The following is a 17,466-nucleotide window of genomic DNA, read 5'->3' as shown; positions in this document are numbered from 1 at the left end:
AGAAGAGCCGTTACAAGGTATGTGTTAGATTTGGGCATCTTTCGTGTTCTGCTTAAGACTGTTAATGCTAATATGCTGGATGCCAGTGAAATCAGACCGATAATGACCGATACACATTTAACGAAAATGCAGTGTTCTTCCAGAAAGAACTCTTCTGTTAGGAGAGAAGTGTTGCGAGTGCCATTCGTGTTGGCTGTGGTGTTGTCTTCTAACTTCATTTCTTTAGTTTTGCTCACGATGTGGAAAGGTTGATATTTGAACAGCATACACAAAGCTATTCTATTTGTTTAGGCTGAAGCATAAATATAACATAATATAAAAATTTGCAAATTGAATAATATCTGTACGTTTACATCACGAATCGTCGTAACGGATAGTAAAAGCGCTGAAAATAAGTCTACTTATGTTAAGGCCACAACAAAGTGATTAAATGTTCGATGGATTCGCCGCACCTAAAAATCTTAAAACTAAATAAAAATATTTTTATTTTTATTTTGCGCCCGCAGCAAACAAAATTACTGCGCACCTATTTATTAAATAATTTAGTTTTATTTTGTCTACGTATTTTACAACATAGAGTGTTATAACGCTTTGTGCTATTAGATTGGTTTATGGTAAACACAAATGGCAGCGTTCGTATGTCTTGTTATGTCTGCAAAAGACACAAATGGCATGTTAATTTTCACCGGGGCAATTAGTGATTGCATCACAGATGATTTGAGTTATTTCATAATTTTAACCGAATCTACATCAGAATGTGAAATGTCGCCGGTATGCGTTTGATTGGTAAAGCAATAAACTTGTTGGTATTGATTAAGTTAAAATGTTTTAAAAAAACATGCAAAGGAGTGTCGCAGTTGAACTGGACAAAAAATGTCGAATGAAATATAAATTGTACGAACCACCTATCTACTAGTTCAAACTGCTGATGGCTAAGTGCAAGGTGTACATTATATATAATGCCCCTAAAACATGAATTTAACATAAGTAAGAAAGTGAAGAAACTTTTTGGACCTAAACAACTTTACTGGCATTTGATTGACTTTTTTTATATTAAAAACATACTTTAACTGCCAATTTCTTATTTTTCTTTCATTAGGAAGTTATGTTGTTTTTTTTCACTTTACAAACCTTAAGCTTCTCATTTCTAATTTTAACAGTGCTAAAATATAAAAAACGTAATGCATCGAGTATAACCTATGCTATATAGAACTAATACAAATTCGAGATATATTTGTGTCAGTGTTTTTGCCCAAAATTACATACTCTTATAGGTTATGTTCAAATTGAAAATTGTAAAAAAGCTGTTTCCCAAAAAGTAACTTTTTTCCTTTTAAAAGTCTCGCCAAAATTTCCAAAAAATAAGTCAATTGTTTTTAATAAATTTATTGAGTTTATCATACAGCAGTTTAATTTCCTAGCACTTTATAATATATATTTTAGAAAGCAGTTAAACATGCACTTATTAACAATTGGTATACTGTTAATATCTATAATCATAATAATAATGAATATTCCCAATTTCATGGTTTATCACACGATCCTCAATCAAAAAGGCACAGGCTGTAAAATATGACGCGAAGAAAAATCACTGCTTATGCTTTATATTTGTTGTATTATTTATTGTGTCATGTTATTAAACCATCATTGACGGAAAACTGAGCTTCCTATATAACTTTGATAATGAAAACTACATGTAACATGTTAAATTTAAGTAATCACTACCTGGTGTGAGAAAGCAGAACAGCTATTAGAGACATTTTTATTTCTTTTTACAAACATTTGATAAGGGCTTAAACTCAATTATTACTTCTAAATGATCTTGTACTGGTATTTTGCAGATATCATGCATTTAATTGGCAAAATATATCAATTGACATAGACAATATGTAAATTTTTTTTATTTTTCGCTTTTCGCTCGCCTGTGATTAAACAAAAAATATAATAAAAATAAATTTATTTTTATTTCGCTCGCTCGCTCCATTTTTGGGACGCAAAAATCCATAGAACAAATCATCAATTTGTTGTAGCCTAAGCTGCATTGTTACTACTGTAGTGCCACAAATGACAATAGCCATATATGAGATATCACGTTGCTTCATTTCAAAGACGAATGGTGTGAAATTCTTTTGATTACACATATTTGCATATAAACTGAATTGAACAATCCCAATTAGTAACCATACACTACAGGTAATTCATCTACCGGTAAGTCACTCTCGGCAAATGATACTACAATATTGGCTGTTTTTCTTTATTTTGTATCAATAAAGTGCTATACTGTTAACATATTTACTTGCCTTTGTTGATGCTAGCAGCACTATTATTCATATTTTATTTTGACATTTATTGTTGAAGTCACTTTTGTATACAATTCATTAAATGCATAAATATAAGTATAAACAGTTTAAAATAAAAAAAAGCCACATAGAGATTACATTAACAATAATAATAATTATAATAATAATAATAATAATAATAATAATAATAATAATAATAATTATTATTATTATTATTATTATTATTATTATTATTATTATTATTATTATTATTATTATTATTGTTATTATTATTACGATTATAATTATAGTTATTATAATTGAAAAAAAAACTTACTGGTATCAGAAACGTCGTGAATAATATGTTATTTTATCCAAGTTTTGGTCGAGATAGCTGTATATTTATCAATATCTGTCACAATTTCCCAATATAAATCGATATTTTAAATAGGCTTTTACACAGTTATTATTTTATATTGATACGGATGAAACAGTTATGTTTCCATACGTTCACGTTTTAATGTTATCAACCTTAAACATAGAATTCTCGCCGAACTAACTTTCCACACTCATCATGTATAAAACAACTGATTTAGTACGCGTATTGATAATATACAAATCATACAGTAATACAGTGCCGCTAATATACGCTTTACGGTCAATAGTCGAGTAGAATTAGTCTTGCTCATATGCAACGTTTAATCTATTCTTAAACAAATATTCGCAAAACACCAGATAATAATTATGTTCACATATGTATGTCAATTATACATGCATTGTTCGTGTTTATTGGCATCATTAGCTTAGTTCGTGTCAATAAAAGAAAAACACAATTAATACAATATTATAACGATTTATTGTATTGCAAACAAGAAATATCTTTTAAAAAAGATATACGGCGTTGATTGCAGTTGGAGTTTATGGAAGGTAAGGCCAACATTTTTTATTAAAATGATTTTCGGATTTTTTTTCTAAAAGTGTCGGGTGCACTCATTTTAAAAATGTTATGGTATGAAGTTCTTTTTACTAAGCAAGCACAGTGTTTTTTTAAACATGTTGATGTGCAAAATGATCATAATCAGACTGTAGGTCTTGATGTGCAGTTTTTAAATTAGTTTGAATTTTATTTTTTTTAACTATATATATATAAGTTCAAAAGTTATGCAATCTTTTCACTTGTCTATAATAAACTTTTTGATGATTTTTTGATGTTTTTTTTTCACAAGGAATCCATATGTTGCATTAAAAATACTTTATCTCCACAAACAACCAATAAGCTATTGATGTTTAAAAGAAACATTTATAGTTTATTGTCCAGTAAAAATCAATACCGCAGACAAATACAAATAGCATAATAAAACGCTTTTCAGGGGTTTCACTGGCCCAAAAAAAGTTGTCGCCACATGATCGCGGTGAGAAAACCGCCCGTAATTCAAACTTAATCAATAAGGACAATCATTTAAGGAACCTTACTACATTAATGAATAATGGCATCATCGCGCTCATGCTTAATACATTGGTCAATATGGTGGAATAATTCTTGTTAAATTAATTAAAAATAATATTTATCATGGTATTGTTGAAAACACATTAAGAATCTATTATTGACATACCATAATTATATCGCTGGATATCTTCATTTAACATCTTTCTGGTTTAAAGAAAATTCCAGTTCAGCTAGTTCACGATATAGCGTCTTTATTATATAACGATTATTTTACTGGCCGCGAACTCCGGTCAGCACATAAGGTAGTCGTGAAGACGCAGCGATGACCTGTATATAAACTCTGACATTCACACACACTGGCCGCGAATAGACCCGATACCTCGAGTATTGAAATGCAATTCATTAAAGTGAGGCCTCGCTTCTACTGCTCTCTATACTTTTACATGTTAATATGTTGACAGGAATATGGAAGTCAGTATAAATTTGAGAACATAGCCTTTAAGTACAAATGTTCTCGCGCTGAAAATTCTCTGAAAATAAAGGGTGCACGCACAAACTGTATTGATGTCGAGATTGAGTGTAAAACTGGTCTATAAATTAAGATTTTTCATTAGAGATAAAATTGTTCATGCTGAACACGAAGTAAAACACTGTTACAAAGACGCGGAAATGTTTCCAATGTTCTGGTCGTATGCTCAAATCAGCCTATGGGATAAATGAAGTGTATTCATTCTGACCTAGCCGCGGGACATTTTATTTGATTTGAATTTTTTTGGACAGTTACAAAGGTCAGGTAAGGTGAAAAGCTGGCGTATACAGCTACGCCGAAAAAACACCATCGACGAAATTGTGTGAAAACAAATTTGATTGGCATGGGTTAGTAAGTCAATTTTCAACGAAAGCATATATTAGATCAAATTACATCGACTAGACTTGCACATTCAGAGAGCTAGGATCAAACTCTCTGTGTAAATTAATGTTAGCAAATTAAAAAGCTCACGTGCAATAGCAGGCAAGAAACCTTATTTTCGAATTTATACCTATATTTATGGCAAGAAACCAATTGATAATAAGTGAGAAACAACATGTTCTATATAGGGGGTAGCTCCAAATCTAACATCTGACTCAGGACTACTCACACATTTCATTTATTTAAAACTAAAATTCATACCATCGAAATTCAAACTGAAAAGATAAAATAGATCGGTTTAATTAATATTAAAAGGTCAAACAACAGTTGAGGCTGGACAAATATTATTTTATAATGGAATATAATATAATAACATTGAAACGAAAACATAAATATTAAAATAAATGACGTATTGCTAAACACGATTATTGCGATGATCTGCAATTCCTTTCGGCGATTTTCGCCCCCCACCCCCCCCCCCATTTTTTCGGATGACGTAGTCGTAACCCATCCGAGCGTGACACATAACGACTTCCATTGTTATCAACTTACTAAGCTTTAAAGTTTCCCTCAACATTTCAAAACTGCGTTTTGTAATAATCTATAGCGTGTTTATTTAAAGTCTAATGGGTACGTGACATTTCTGATTTATAGATTTCTTTAAAGGGGGACAAATAATTTCAGCTTTCCAACTCACGAGAAAAATAAGCACAGACGCCCGAAGAGCTTGAATCGCCATTACCAAAATGATAATGCTGCTTTACCAAGAGCAATCAACAACCGATATGAACTTAATCAATTTAAATAAAACAATTCTCTAAAGTTCATTAGCCAATTGTTACGGACAATGTATACACTACTTTACTGGGCCAGTAGCATATATGTGCTATCATTAATAATTTCAAATGTATTAACTGAAGGAAAGTACTTGATTTCCAATTACAAAGTCATATTCCCAAAACGTTAAGAAAAAGCCTTTGATACTAGCCGCTGATGTTCAAGGACTCAATCTGCATGTACAATACCGTAACACACTGTAAATATATTGCATGCATTGTCGTGTTCAAAGAACTATGTACTATATAATAAAATACATTTTCGAATGCATTATGCTTATATAAAATAGTATTTAGTCTTATAAAGTTTGTGTCTTCCAATGGCTCGTCTTCTTTGTTTCTGTGAAGTACTGTTACAAGTGACCTACTGCTATCTTTTTTTCTGGCACAGACTGTAAGAATATAAGCGGAGTATCGGTCCACTGTGTATGCTTAACACTGCTTCATACTTGTTTTGTTTTTTAAAGATTGTGTCACCGATGCCAATTCATTGGAGCCATTATGTGAACATTTCAGCATTTTAAATCAGAGCTTTAAACAAATAAGTATTGTCTCTTTTTTCTATAAATGAATAATAATGAGTGCAAACACATCCAGACAAGATTTGTGTCCAATATGCAATGAGGAGATTGAGATTTCCAAGAATAACTGGGTTGCTATTCAGTGGAAACGAATAATTGAAGATAGTGTAAAGCAGAACCTGATCTTGTTATTGAGTACATAAAAATGTCGTCAGCAGTACGTACACACATGATAAAAAGATTAAAAGTTATGTTGAACAAAACGCATTTTTGCTGGGTGCGTAATGACAATTTTGTGGAGAATATTTCATAGGTCTATGATTCCTGTTCAGATGAGTGAAGACCAACTTCAAAGGGCCGGATTTAATACGTTTTACAAGATTTACATGTAGCAGACGGCCTTTATCATCATTCATGTAGTGGAAATGTTTGGTCCTTTAAATCTGTTCCGTTACAGTTTCAGAATGCCCCCGATATCAAACGCAAAAAATCTGGTCGTACTAGTGAGGAATCACTAACTATAACGTCTTCGAGAGAAATAATGCGAGGGTATCTTTGCAATCTTGAGTCGGAACAATATGACAATTACAGTTTGAAAAAGCATCTTACAACACGCTTCAATGACACTATTCATTTTTCCGAAAGGAGAAGGTTTCGACGATATTGTTATGATGAGAGAACAAACATCGCAAATAATGAGATCATATATTACAAGCAAAAGTGTGGGGAATTAGATGAAGAGTCCCAGAAACGTGCTATCATTGAAACTGCTTCTAGATTAATCAAAAGTGATATTAAGTCTGAAGTTGTTACCTTGCCGAATCGGTATCTGAGTAGTGAGGATTTAAAGCTTGAGTCAGCTCTATCATTCCTTCCGACTAGTCTGCGGACACTACTAGAGGCATTATTCTATGGAAAAGACACAATAGAGCAGGTTGCAGCAATTTGTCATGCTATTATTCTAGCAGTTCGTCCACAAGCTGTCATTGCACCACAACAAGTGGGACTTGCTGGACAAATCAATCATCTATATCGGTTAAAGTACATTGTCGATACTCTTCATGCAATCGGATTTGGTTGTTCATATACAGACGTTATGAGGGTTAAAAAAATGCAGCGGAATTTACGGAACCGGATTTTATGGGTAGTTCTATAGATTCGTTGGAGATGTATTGTTTCCTTTCCGCCGATAATGTGACTACAACATTGTCAACCTTGACGACGACTGTACTTTTCGTGGGATGGGTATCATTGCATCTTTCTGCCCTAAACCACGGACGAACTTTCTGATTCCGCGAAAACAGACATCAGAGCTTAACACAAGAAATAAGACAAATATTCCTATCTTGGAGTACCGATAACTAAAGCATGCTTGTCATGAGGTAGTATTCGAGGACAAGCCGCGATTTCTGGATTATGACAAGAGGGTCGATCTTTTGTGGGAAGTCTTCTTCAGCGTCATGCAGGCAACGCCGAATTGGAATGGAAGGATGCATATTTTTCATCAGGGGAGCCAGCACCCTAGGCAGTTGTACGTCAAATCTATGATCAATGTATACTCTGGCGACAAATCGTGCATTCTGTAAACATTAGACTTTTTTTGCAACCTTGTAATGAAACACAACCTTTCCACCAGTGTAAAGTTTGACCAACCCTTGTTTTGGATGGCTCCCGAAATAACCATTGATGCGCCACAGAGAAGTTGCCTAAAAACACTGTTATGATGTTGAAGTGTTTTCGTGCACTCGTGAACTTGTTCGGAAAGGGGGGAAGGGGCTATAAGACCCCTATTAGAAGGTACCGGTCTAAAAAACATACTTGAGACTGTCTATAGGGAAAATGCAATTGTAAACATTATGACAGGGAAGGCTTTGCTGTGCCATTTTCTTGTCGACAAGTGCCTTCACAGTCAGCTAATATCTGAAAAGACCAAGAAAAATTACGAGATTCAGATACTTCTGGATCGGGACGAGGAATATTACTTTTCCTTTCTAAGGTGCGAGACGACGCTCGCAGATGCTACAGTTTCTGCAATTTTAATTAAACTAAAGACGCCTACAGAGAAGCAGAAACATTAACTTACCAAACCTCTAAGACAAGCAAACCACGGCTGAATTATCGGCTTGTGATAAGCATTACAAGGATGTTGATCAAGGCGGATCGTACTGGATGTTGGCTGATGCATTTGCAGGCAGTACCCGATTGTCTATCCGTCTTTGCTGAATCTGGGCACTTCAATTATATGCGATCTGCTTATTTGCTTATTACTTTCTTCAGCAAATGAGCAGCTAAGAGGATAAGGACCCAGGCGGTTATAGAAAATTTTAATGGTTTTTACGTTGTTCGTAGGCGCAATTAGTGCTGGGCTGGGCTAAGCAGTGGTCTTGTCATTGAGCAAACACTGATGATGTCTCTTAAGAGCACAGGCGGTCTCACTCGCGGCAGTGGGACTAACGATGAAAGACCTTTGAACCCTATCTGCACTTGAAACATCTGAGTACAATAGTGCGATGCAGGATTTCACAGACCTGGCCTTAACTACATGTACAATGCCACGACACAAAAAGTCAACGGAGGCAGGCATCAAAAGAGATGCTTCTGATCTCGAGAAATTGCATACAAAGATTAAAACCTGCTCACCCTAGGCAGCTGATGCTACTCTGAGAAACATTGTCAATTGGATAGTGGCGTGGTAAGATGTGAATGTTCATGCATTTCAGAAGGTTGGGAACAAGATTTAACAGATATTAAAGGAAAATCGGCCTTTGCTTATAAATGTATGAGAAAAGACAGAGCTAAAAACTCGTGGGAATTGTTCCGCTGTTAAAATTGCTAAAGATCGCACTATTGATTCTGCCCTTATGTACCAGCGTTTCCTTGTGGAGTCAAAAAACTGGTGATCTTTCCCTTGAAGACGGATTATCGTACGAACTAAGCCCAATCCTTCTGCCCTTTTTAAAGCCAAAAACATACTTCGTAAAGCACACAAGCCTCAGATCATTCAGGCAATTAAAGATCATGCTGAGAACGCATCAAGTGAGGATATGATTAACTGTATTCCTGAAACAGATCGCTACGTGCTTGATGGTGGCTTTTTACTTTATCGTTTACCATAGAACAAATGCGACATATATAAATGCCGAGTCTTATGCAGATTTCACTGTAAGGCATAACAGACAAGCGACAGTGGTGTTCGATGATAAGAACAAAACATGGCACGCATGATTGCTCTGATCAGCACAGCTCTGGCTATAAAAGGACGTTATGTCATTTTATCACCAGGGAATGCAGACGTTGATATTGATAAGCAACAGTGGAACGTTCCCGTCATAGCAACAACCCGTTAAACGGCGAGGATACAGATTTGCTGACCTTGCCCCTGCATGACTTCTAAAAGTACAGTCTTCGTCAGCTCCGATATAAACAAACTGTCAAAGGAACATATAACGTATAATATAAATATTTTGAAAGAACGCTTTGGACACGAAGTGTGCAATGAGTTCCTCTTCGTTCATGTGTACACAGGCAGTGATTGAACTTCAAGGATTTTCGGCATTGGTAAAAACTCAATCTTTCGGAAATTAATAAAACCTGTTCCCATTATGAAGTTATGCGCTAGTTCATTCCTCCTTCCAAACAAGTCTCAAGAGGAAATATCAAATCTTGACAAATGCTTGATGGTGGAACTTTTTGGTTGAAAGTAAAATGATTCCTTAATATAACTGCGTCATAATATTTTCACAAAGAAAGTGGCTACTTCCGAAGCACTCGTTACTCCTTAGCGACTTCCCCACATATCACATGCAACAGCATGTCAAAACCAGCGCGTATAGTATCAAACCATGGTGTGGATGGGGATGGCAAATACTATTAAACCCTCTTAATGGGGATGGAAACAGGTAAACGACCAATCAAGTCCAATCATGACCTAAAGCAATGCTGCACCTGACGAACTATTGAAAATCATACATTGTAACTGTTCTGTAGGACGCAAATCTTCTTGATGTAGCTGCAGGCGCTATTAACTCCGCTGCAATTCTGTATGTAGCCCTTGCCAAAACTAAGAACTGTGACAATCCAAACAATTCTGCACTGAAGACGAGGAGGACGACACGGACAATATAATGCTCTGAGACAAATTTTATGGACACAGGTTATTGTGTGTCAGGTCATAGTGGATAACGGAATGTCACAAATTATATTTCTTGATAATTCAACTGCTTAATTATATCATCAATATAATCAAAGTGTTCATTGTCTCCAAAACTATGGCGTTTGACATACAAAATCATCACATTTGAGTCAACGTTATGGATTTGTGGTCCTTCTTATTGTGGCGGAGCCTATTTTTAGACGCCATGTAAAGTTTCTGTGTAACATAATAAACCTACACTATGTCTGGTGATCTGAATTTTACAAATTTGCAATTTTTGTTTTAGGATGCTTTAAGAGCGATGTATCGATCTTTTCAAGCTGTCATTGAGTTGTATTCTTTAACACCCGAAACATGGGTATAGGCACAATGTTATGATAATACAGACGTTTTGGCGGCCATCTTGGTGGACATCTTGAAACAAGAAATATCTTTAAAAAGATATACGGCGCTGATGTTGTTATGATTGCCGCCAGTGAAAGGAGATGTAATGAAACGACCATGTATTTTAATGAATGCTGTAAGTGATAATAAGATAATATATTTTTCTGTATTTACAAATAAGAAATGAAAAACAAGAAGAGGTGAAATTAATTGTATGTTTTATTGTCAATTAGTATTGTTATAACTAGATTTCATAATTGAATGAATAATACATACATAATACATACTTTCAAAAGGAAAAGAAAACATATTTTGCCACTGAAATACTTCTACTTCGTAGTTCCTTCAGTCAATTGCTGACTATTACAGGATGGCCTATTATAGGCAGATATGGATACTGTTGAGTCCGTTTCCTAGGAAGAACCAGTACTTGGTGTCTATGGAGGAGATAATGGGAAATACTATGAACGTAATGTTGGAATGAAATAAAAGATAATGTATTAAGATGTCAGTAGAATGTAAACATAAACGACTCAATATTGCAAGCATCATAGTGATATGATTTTTTTTTGCAGAAACACAGAACAATATAACAAAATGAACAAAACAAAGTACAAAGAAACATATTTACACCAATAAACGCAAATATGAATAAGAATAAATCAAAGACAGATTAGGATAGCAACAAGTGAAAAATTGTGCAATTCGAACATCAATGTTGCCAAATGTAACATGAATGAAAATACATGAATATTCCTGTACATATTCACACATTTTTTTGGCTGGACATGGAATCGAAAGTGCAATCCAGAGATTTATAATGCAGGACTTTAAATAAGCTAGTAATCCTAGTTAGCATTAAGGAAGTAAATATGTTCTATATAATAGTTTGAGAGAAGTACAAAAGGATATTAAATTAAAATAAACATTATGTTATGTAAGGATTATGGATGTTGCAAAAGACATCAATGTGGTGTTTATTGCATTAGAGGGAAAAGGAACAATAAACATGTACATGTAAAGTGATGGTGTAATCAGCTTTTTAGAAAGTATGCAACACGAAACTGATGTAAATGAAATAGTAACAAAACAGTGTAAAGAAACTGTACTGTTACATTAAACTTAAGTATTTACTGAATGTTGCCGGCCTAGCTACGCGCAATTTGCGTACTTGGGGTTCGACGACAAACTATCGAATCAATCGATGTTTTCAAAGTTTTAATAGATCGATAAAGGTATCTGAAATAGGAACAATTAATACATGCCATTAGATATATAATCAAGATAATATATGTATGCATTCAAGTGGAATACACATTAATAATGACTAGCGTTGCATGGCGGCGTGAATATGACTCGCAATAAGTTATTTCAATAAATAACTAATAAACACAACCGTAACCGTCAGATGTCCTAAATAATAATACAAACAATTGACAGAGAACATAAATAAAAGATTTAGAGTAGTTACCTGCAGGAATCCATCACTGTACAAGTCTTTTATATATCTGATTATATTTGTGCCAATTATGACATGAGCACTACCATGACTCTCGTCAACCGGCGCAACAAGAAGAATGGTCTCTACTTTCATGTCCAAAATTTTGCTTTCAATTGTTGTCTGAATATATCCAGAATATGGAATGTGGGTGCCATTAGCTGCTTTTAATTCAAGATTAAATTCATTCAATGACATCAGTTCTGGTTTTGGTGTCATTTCGTTGTAAAACTTTTCAGTTACAATACTGACCTGCGACCCGCTGTCAATAAGCGCGGTTGTCTCTTTGCCGTTGATAGTAATAGTAGATAGATTAGCATTACCCACCATTCTACTAAAAATGTTTTCAGCTGGTTTCTGTTTGGGGATAGTGGTATCCTCACAGCCCTCATTGACCCCATCAATTAGAGCTGGTTCCCGTTTAAATGTTGTTGAGAGTTGCTGTCTCTATGATAAGCATCTTGTCCGTACGGTCGTCTGCCTCTATATGGACCTCTGTTTCCGGAGTAACCTCTTCCTTGTGAAAATGTTCTCCTATATCCGGTTTGTGGTCTGGCATCGTTTCTCCGGTATTCTCTGGTCACACTCTCACTTCTATTGTCTTTTGATGCTTCTTTCTCCTTTGTTAGTAAGTCTAGTTGTTTTTGCATACTTTGTAATTTCTCTGTAAGATCATTCAATATGCTCAATTGTTGATCTATTTGCATTGTATTTATCTGTTTGGGTTGTTCTTGTCTGTCCTGTGAAACTTTCAATTCCTGTTCTTCTCTTCTCACTCGTTTCCGTAACTCTTCAAATGTAAGACAGTTTTCATAGAATACTCTGGTAGCATTCTTCAACTCTGAATTTCTCAAGTATTTCCAATACTTTGTTCTCAGTATTTCTTCCTTCTTGTTTTCTTGTATTTCACCCTTTTCTAAAGCTCTTTGGATCATTTCTTCAATTCGAATACCCCATGACGTTATGTCTTCGTCTTTATTTTGTCTGGCTTGATAAAATTCTTCCATTATGCTTTGTCCGCTTTTTACATCACCGAAATTGCTTTCCATCGTTGACAAAATGTTTTCTAAAGTTGCTTAGGCTTTCAATGTTGCTAAAACCTTCCTTGGTTTTCCAGATATCGCATTTCTAACGCACTGTTTCAGTATGTCTTTCTGGTAAATTTTTGACCGAATCATACTTTCGATTTCTATTTTCCATTCTGTAAATTGAGCTGGGTCCGAAAATTTAGGAACACTCGGTTTCAACATTAATGGTGGATTATGTGACACTCTCCGTTCCGCATTTCTTAGATATTTGTGTCGGTCATATGTTTCTACAGGTTCCAATTCCTCGTCTAATGACGTAATTGTGCTCTGTGTTTCCATTATATCTTGTTCCAATTCTTGTTTTGTTCGTTTCAGTTTCCGTATTCTTTCTTCTTTCTGTTTCCTACGTGTTTCTCGCAATAATTCTTGTTCCTTCAATCGTTTTGCTTTTTCTTTCCGATGAAGTTCCTCTTTTAAGTTCATTTGCTGTAACTTCATTGCCTTTATCTCAGCTTCAAGGGCTTTTTCAGCAATATCATCATCACTTATAATTTCATCAATGTCACTATTGTGTTCATATTCACTGTCGTGAACCTCAGATGGTTCAAGTATTTTGGTACTGCATCGCACCTCCTCTTTAAATATTCTGTCCCCAGAATCGGCATGTATCTGGAATGTCTCCTCCATCTTCTTAGTCAACCAACTTAGTTCTTCATCTATTGAATCCATGTCACTTTCATAACTGTTGGTATGATAATCATCATTCTTAAATCCTACCGCACCCTCAACAACATCATCATAGTCAAGTTCAGTCCTCATTTCATGTTCCATCTCTTTACAGCTGTGCTGTAATCTTTCTCCAACTGTTTCCCTTCTTTATTGTTTATGTTTTACATCATTTACATCATTCACATCTCTATGTTGGGCTGTGTTGTTTTCTGATCTCATTTTTATTAATTCATCTCTTTGTCGCTGAATTTCACGAATCTTTGAGTCTCGTTCCTTTATTTTATTCAGTATTTCAATGTCCTTCTGATTTTTCAATTCTTTTTCCTTTAATGTTTGTTGTTTATTCTTTGTCTCCCTTCTTTGTCTCCTTAGTTCTCTCTCCGTATCCATGTTCAAATAATTACGTTCACACCCACACTGAATTTCACACTATGCACTCAGTTACGAAACTGATCCCAACCATATGCAGAAATCAAAGTCTAATCTTAAATTCACCTCTCTTCACAATATTTTATGCACTTTACAACACAAAACAATTCATTCAACACTATTATGTATCTAGTATTTGTTCACATCCAATAACTCTAGATACATTTTCATTATGTCAATCAGTAATATTGTTCACTGGACGTTAATATCACTTCCAATTCAATAATTCACAATTAAACTCAACACTGTTCACCAATTGTCTATTTCACTTCATAAGTATGCACTTTTAAGTGTTAATTATGTTTCACAGCACTTTGTATAATACACACTCCAATTTCATCAACATTCAGATCATCATTCCAGTATTTCCGTTTTACAATAGTTTCCTTTCTAGTCAACTCAAAATTATTCAATATAATAACACACTAAATCACTAATTTCAATAGTGATCAATAAACCGAATTCACTTTGTACCACTAATGCATAATAATATAACTGACATGTTATCTAATACAACATAACAACAAATAATTGAACACATTCATGCAATTATTTAATATAAATCTAGTTGTAATTTTTAATTAATTAATTTATAAACCTTTTTAATTAATGATCTCTTATTTAATAAACAATTACTGCAGCGTATAGATTACACTTAAATCACAATCTTATTGTTAAAGTTTTATCAAACTAGAAATTAAAAAAAAATCTAAATAAATGTTAATGATAAATTTAATTAAATTGATGAACTAATATGATTTAATTATAATAATAACAACTATAAATATGCATTTATAAAACAATTTAACAATATAATTCGATTAAACTATTTACTAATACACTCTCACACTCTCACACACGTACAACCATACAAGTACAGAATCGATACCGCTATTTCCGGTCCAAAAAATACACTGGTCACAAGTAGTGTCAAGTGTAACCCGCACAAATTATTACTACAACGTATGTACAACTATACGCAATCAATTATTGCGCAATTTCCTTTTTCCGTTATCAAATAAATCGATTATTTAAAAGCGCTGAACACAAACCGAATGTATTCGCTTTTAAATAAATACCTCGATTTATTTTTCTTCGTCCCGTTCGAATACGCTAAAGCGACGCGATTATTTTACCTTGCAAGGATTAAACGCAAAACAGTATTTCTCAATGAAATTAGATGATCAGTCTAATTTCAGTAAGGAATAACTCGGTTTCCACGATTTCCTATTTATACAAGGGACAAAATTGTCACAAAACCAGGTTTTCATTGTGAAAAAAAAATCTGATAAAGGGATAAAACTCAAAATGAACTTTTGAAATGAACAAACAAAATTAACCCCCTTTGTAAGTTTGTTTAAAAAAAAATAATCTATTTTTAGTCGTGGCGACCTTGACATTGGAGATATTGACGTGATTCTTTCGTGCGACACACCGTACCATGATGGTGAACAAATGTGCCAAATGATTTTAAAATCTCACAATGAATGACATAGTTATGGCCAGGACAAGCTCATTTAAGGCCATTTTTGACCTTTGAACTCAAAGTGTGACCTTGACCTCGGAGATATCGACGTAATTATTTCGCGCGACACACCGTCCAATGATGGTGAACAAATGTGCCAAATGATTTTAAAAGATGACAATGAACGACATAGTTATGGCCCGGACAAGCTTGTTCCGCCAGCCCGCCAGCCCGCCAGCCAGCCAGCCCGCCCGCATTCGCCAATCTAATAACCAGTTTTTTCCTTCGGAAAACCTGGTTAAAAATTACAATGACTGAGCGTTGTTTCAAATGTTGAAAGTTTGAAACAACTAAAGACAAATTTGATTTTACATTGGCTGAAACTTTTTATAAGACAGTGGGCAGTAAATCTATTGATTGTACAGATCCCAAATTATGACCTTTAAACTATCACCTGAGCTATCTACGGGTCAACCTGTCTGTGTTGTACTACTTTATGTACTTCTATTGTTATTGGAAACGGATTAGTGACAGTGAAAACACAGTTTACACAAATGCAGGGGCGTATGTTAGACGGGACAACCTATGGTTAGTGCATTGATTTAAAAAAAAAAATCTTTAACCTAGATTGGACAAAAATAATTGATATTTACATTAAGAAAAAAACAAATATGATACAAACTAAACAATTTCTGAAAATAATATACTAAATGGTCAATAATAAAATGTACATCTAACCACACCGCCATGCGTCATGAGCAAGAATCACAAATGTCAGTGTTCATTCACAAAGTCACACACAGTTTTTACACTTCCAGCGACGAATGGTCCTTGGTCCTTATGGTGTGACGTAACGGTCTTGAAGAGGGCCCTTAGCATGCGTTAACGTTAACCCGGGTATTAAACGACGTCTTTTGTGGCCATCAAGTGTAGATCCTTGAACAAGGATTGTGTACACGAATTGTCCAAATTATATCATTTGATCGATCTCACTGAACGTTGGGCGCCATTGTTGCCGGCCTAGCTACGCGCAATTTGCGTACTTGGGGTTCGACGACAAACTATCGAATCAATCGATGTTTTCAAAGTTTTAATAGATCGATAAAGGTATCTGAAATAGGAACAATTAATACATGCCATTAGATATATAATCAAGATAATATATGTATGCATTCAAGTGGAATACACATTAATAATGACTAGCGTTGCATGGCGGCGTGAATATGACTCGCAATAAGTTATTTCAATAAATAACTAATAAACACAACCGTAACCGTCAGATGTCCTAAATAATAATACAAACAATTGACAGAGAACATAAATAAAAGATTTAGAGTAGTTACCTGCAGGAATCCAAAATATCCCACACAAATAATATAATATTGCAATTCAATAAATGCAATGGCTGTCTCAAACAACTTTCAACAGGCAACTGAATATCGGAGGGAAAGTGAATGATTGGTTGTTACATGCACGTGTTCAGAATAGGTTAGATTAAACTATATGTTAGCTATAAAACAACTAAGACTACAGTCTAGGTTTTATATCAGAGCTACCTAAAACTACTCGACACTAATAACAAATTATTAATAGATGAAATACAAGTAAGTCATGGTGGAAATGAGTAGGACAACACCTTTGCGATGTTTAAATGAAAAACACATGCAAAATCAAAATAAGCATTGCAAGCATATAAAAAAACAAGAGATGTGTTTGTCAGAAAAACAATGCCCCCTATTGCGTCGCTTTGAAATAAAATGTTAATACATCATTTGGCAGGTTTAGAA

General features: G+C 34.4%; 1 long non-coding RNA gene across 1 annotated transcript; it reads right to left on the bottom strand.

Annotated features, from left to right (window-relative positions):
- Positions 1-16,755: 16,755 nt before the first annotated feature.
- LOC127832190 (uncharacterized) lies at positions 16,756-17,166 on the bottom strand. The gene is made up of 2 exons (XR_008026731.1): positions 17,023-17,166; positions 16,756-16,790 (listed from the first exon to the last, which is right to left on the bottom strand). It is a non-coding gene; the product is annotated as an uncharacterized LOC127832190 (long non-coding RNA).
- Between the last annotated feature and the right edge of the window lie 300 nt (positions 17,167-17,466).

This window comes from Dreissena polymorpha, chromosome 1 (assembly GCF_020536995.1).
Source record: "Dreissena polymorpha isolate Duluth1 chromosome 1, UMN_Dpol_1.0, whole genome shotgun sequence".
In the NCBI taxonomy this organism is placed as follows: Eukaryota; Metazoa; Mollusca; class Bivalvia; order Myida; family Dreissenidae; genus Dreissena; species Dreissena polymorpha.
This window is presented reverse-complemented; position numbering and strand designations above follow the sequence as displayed.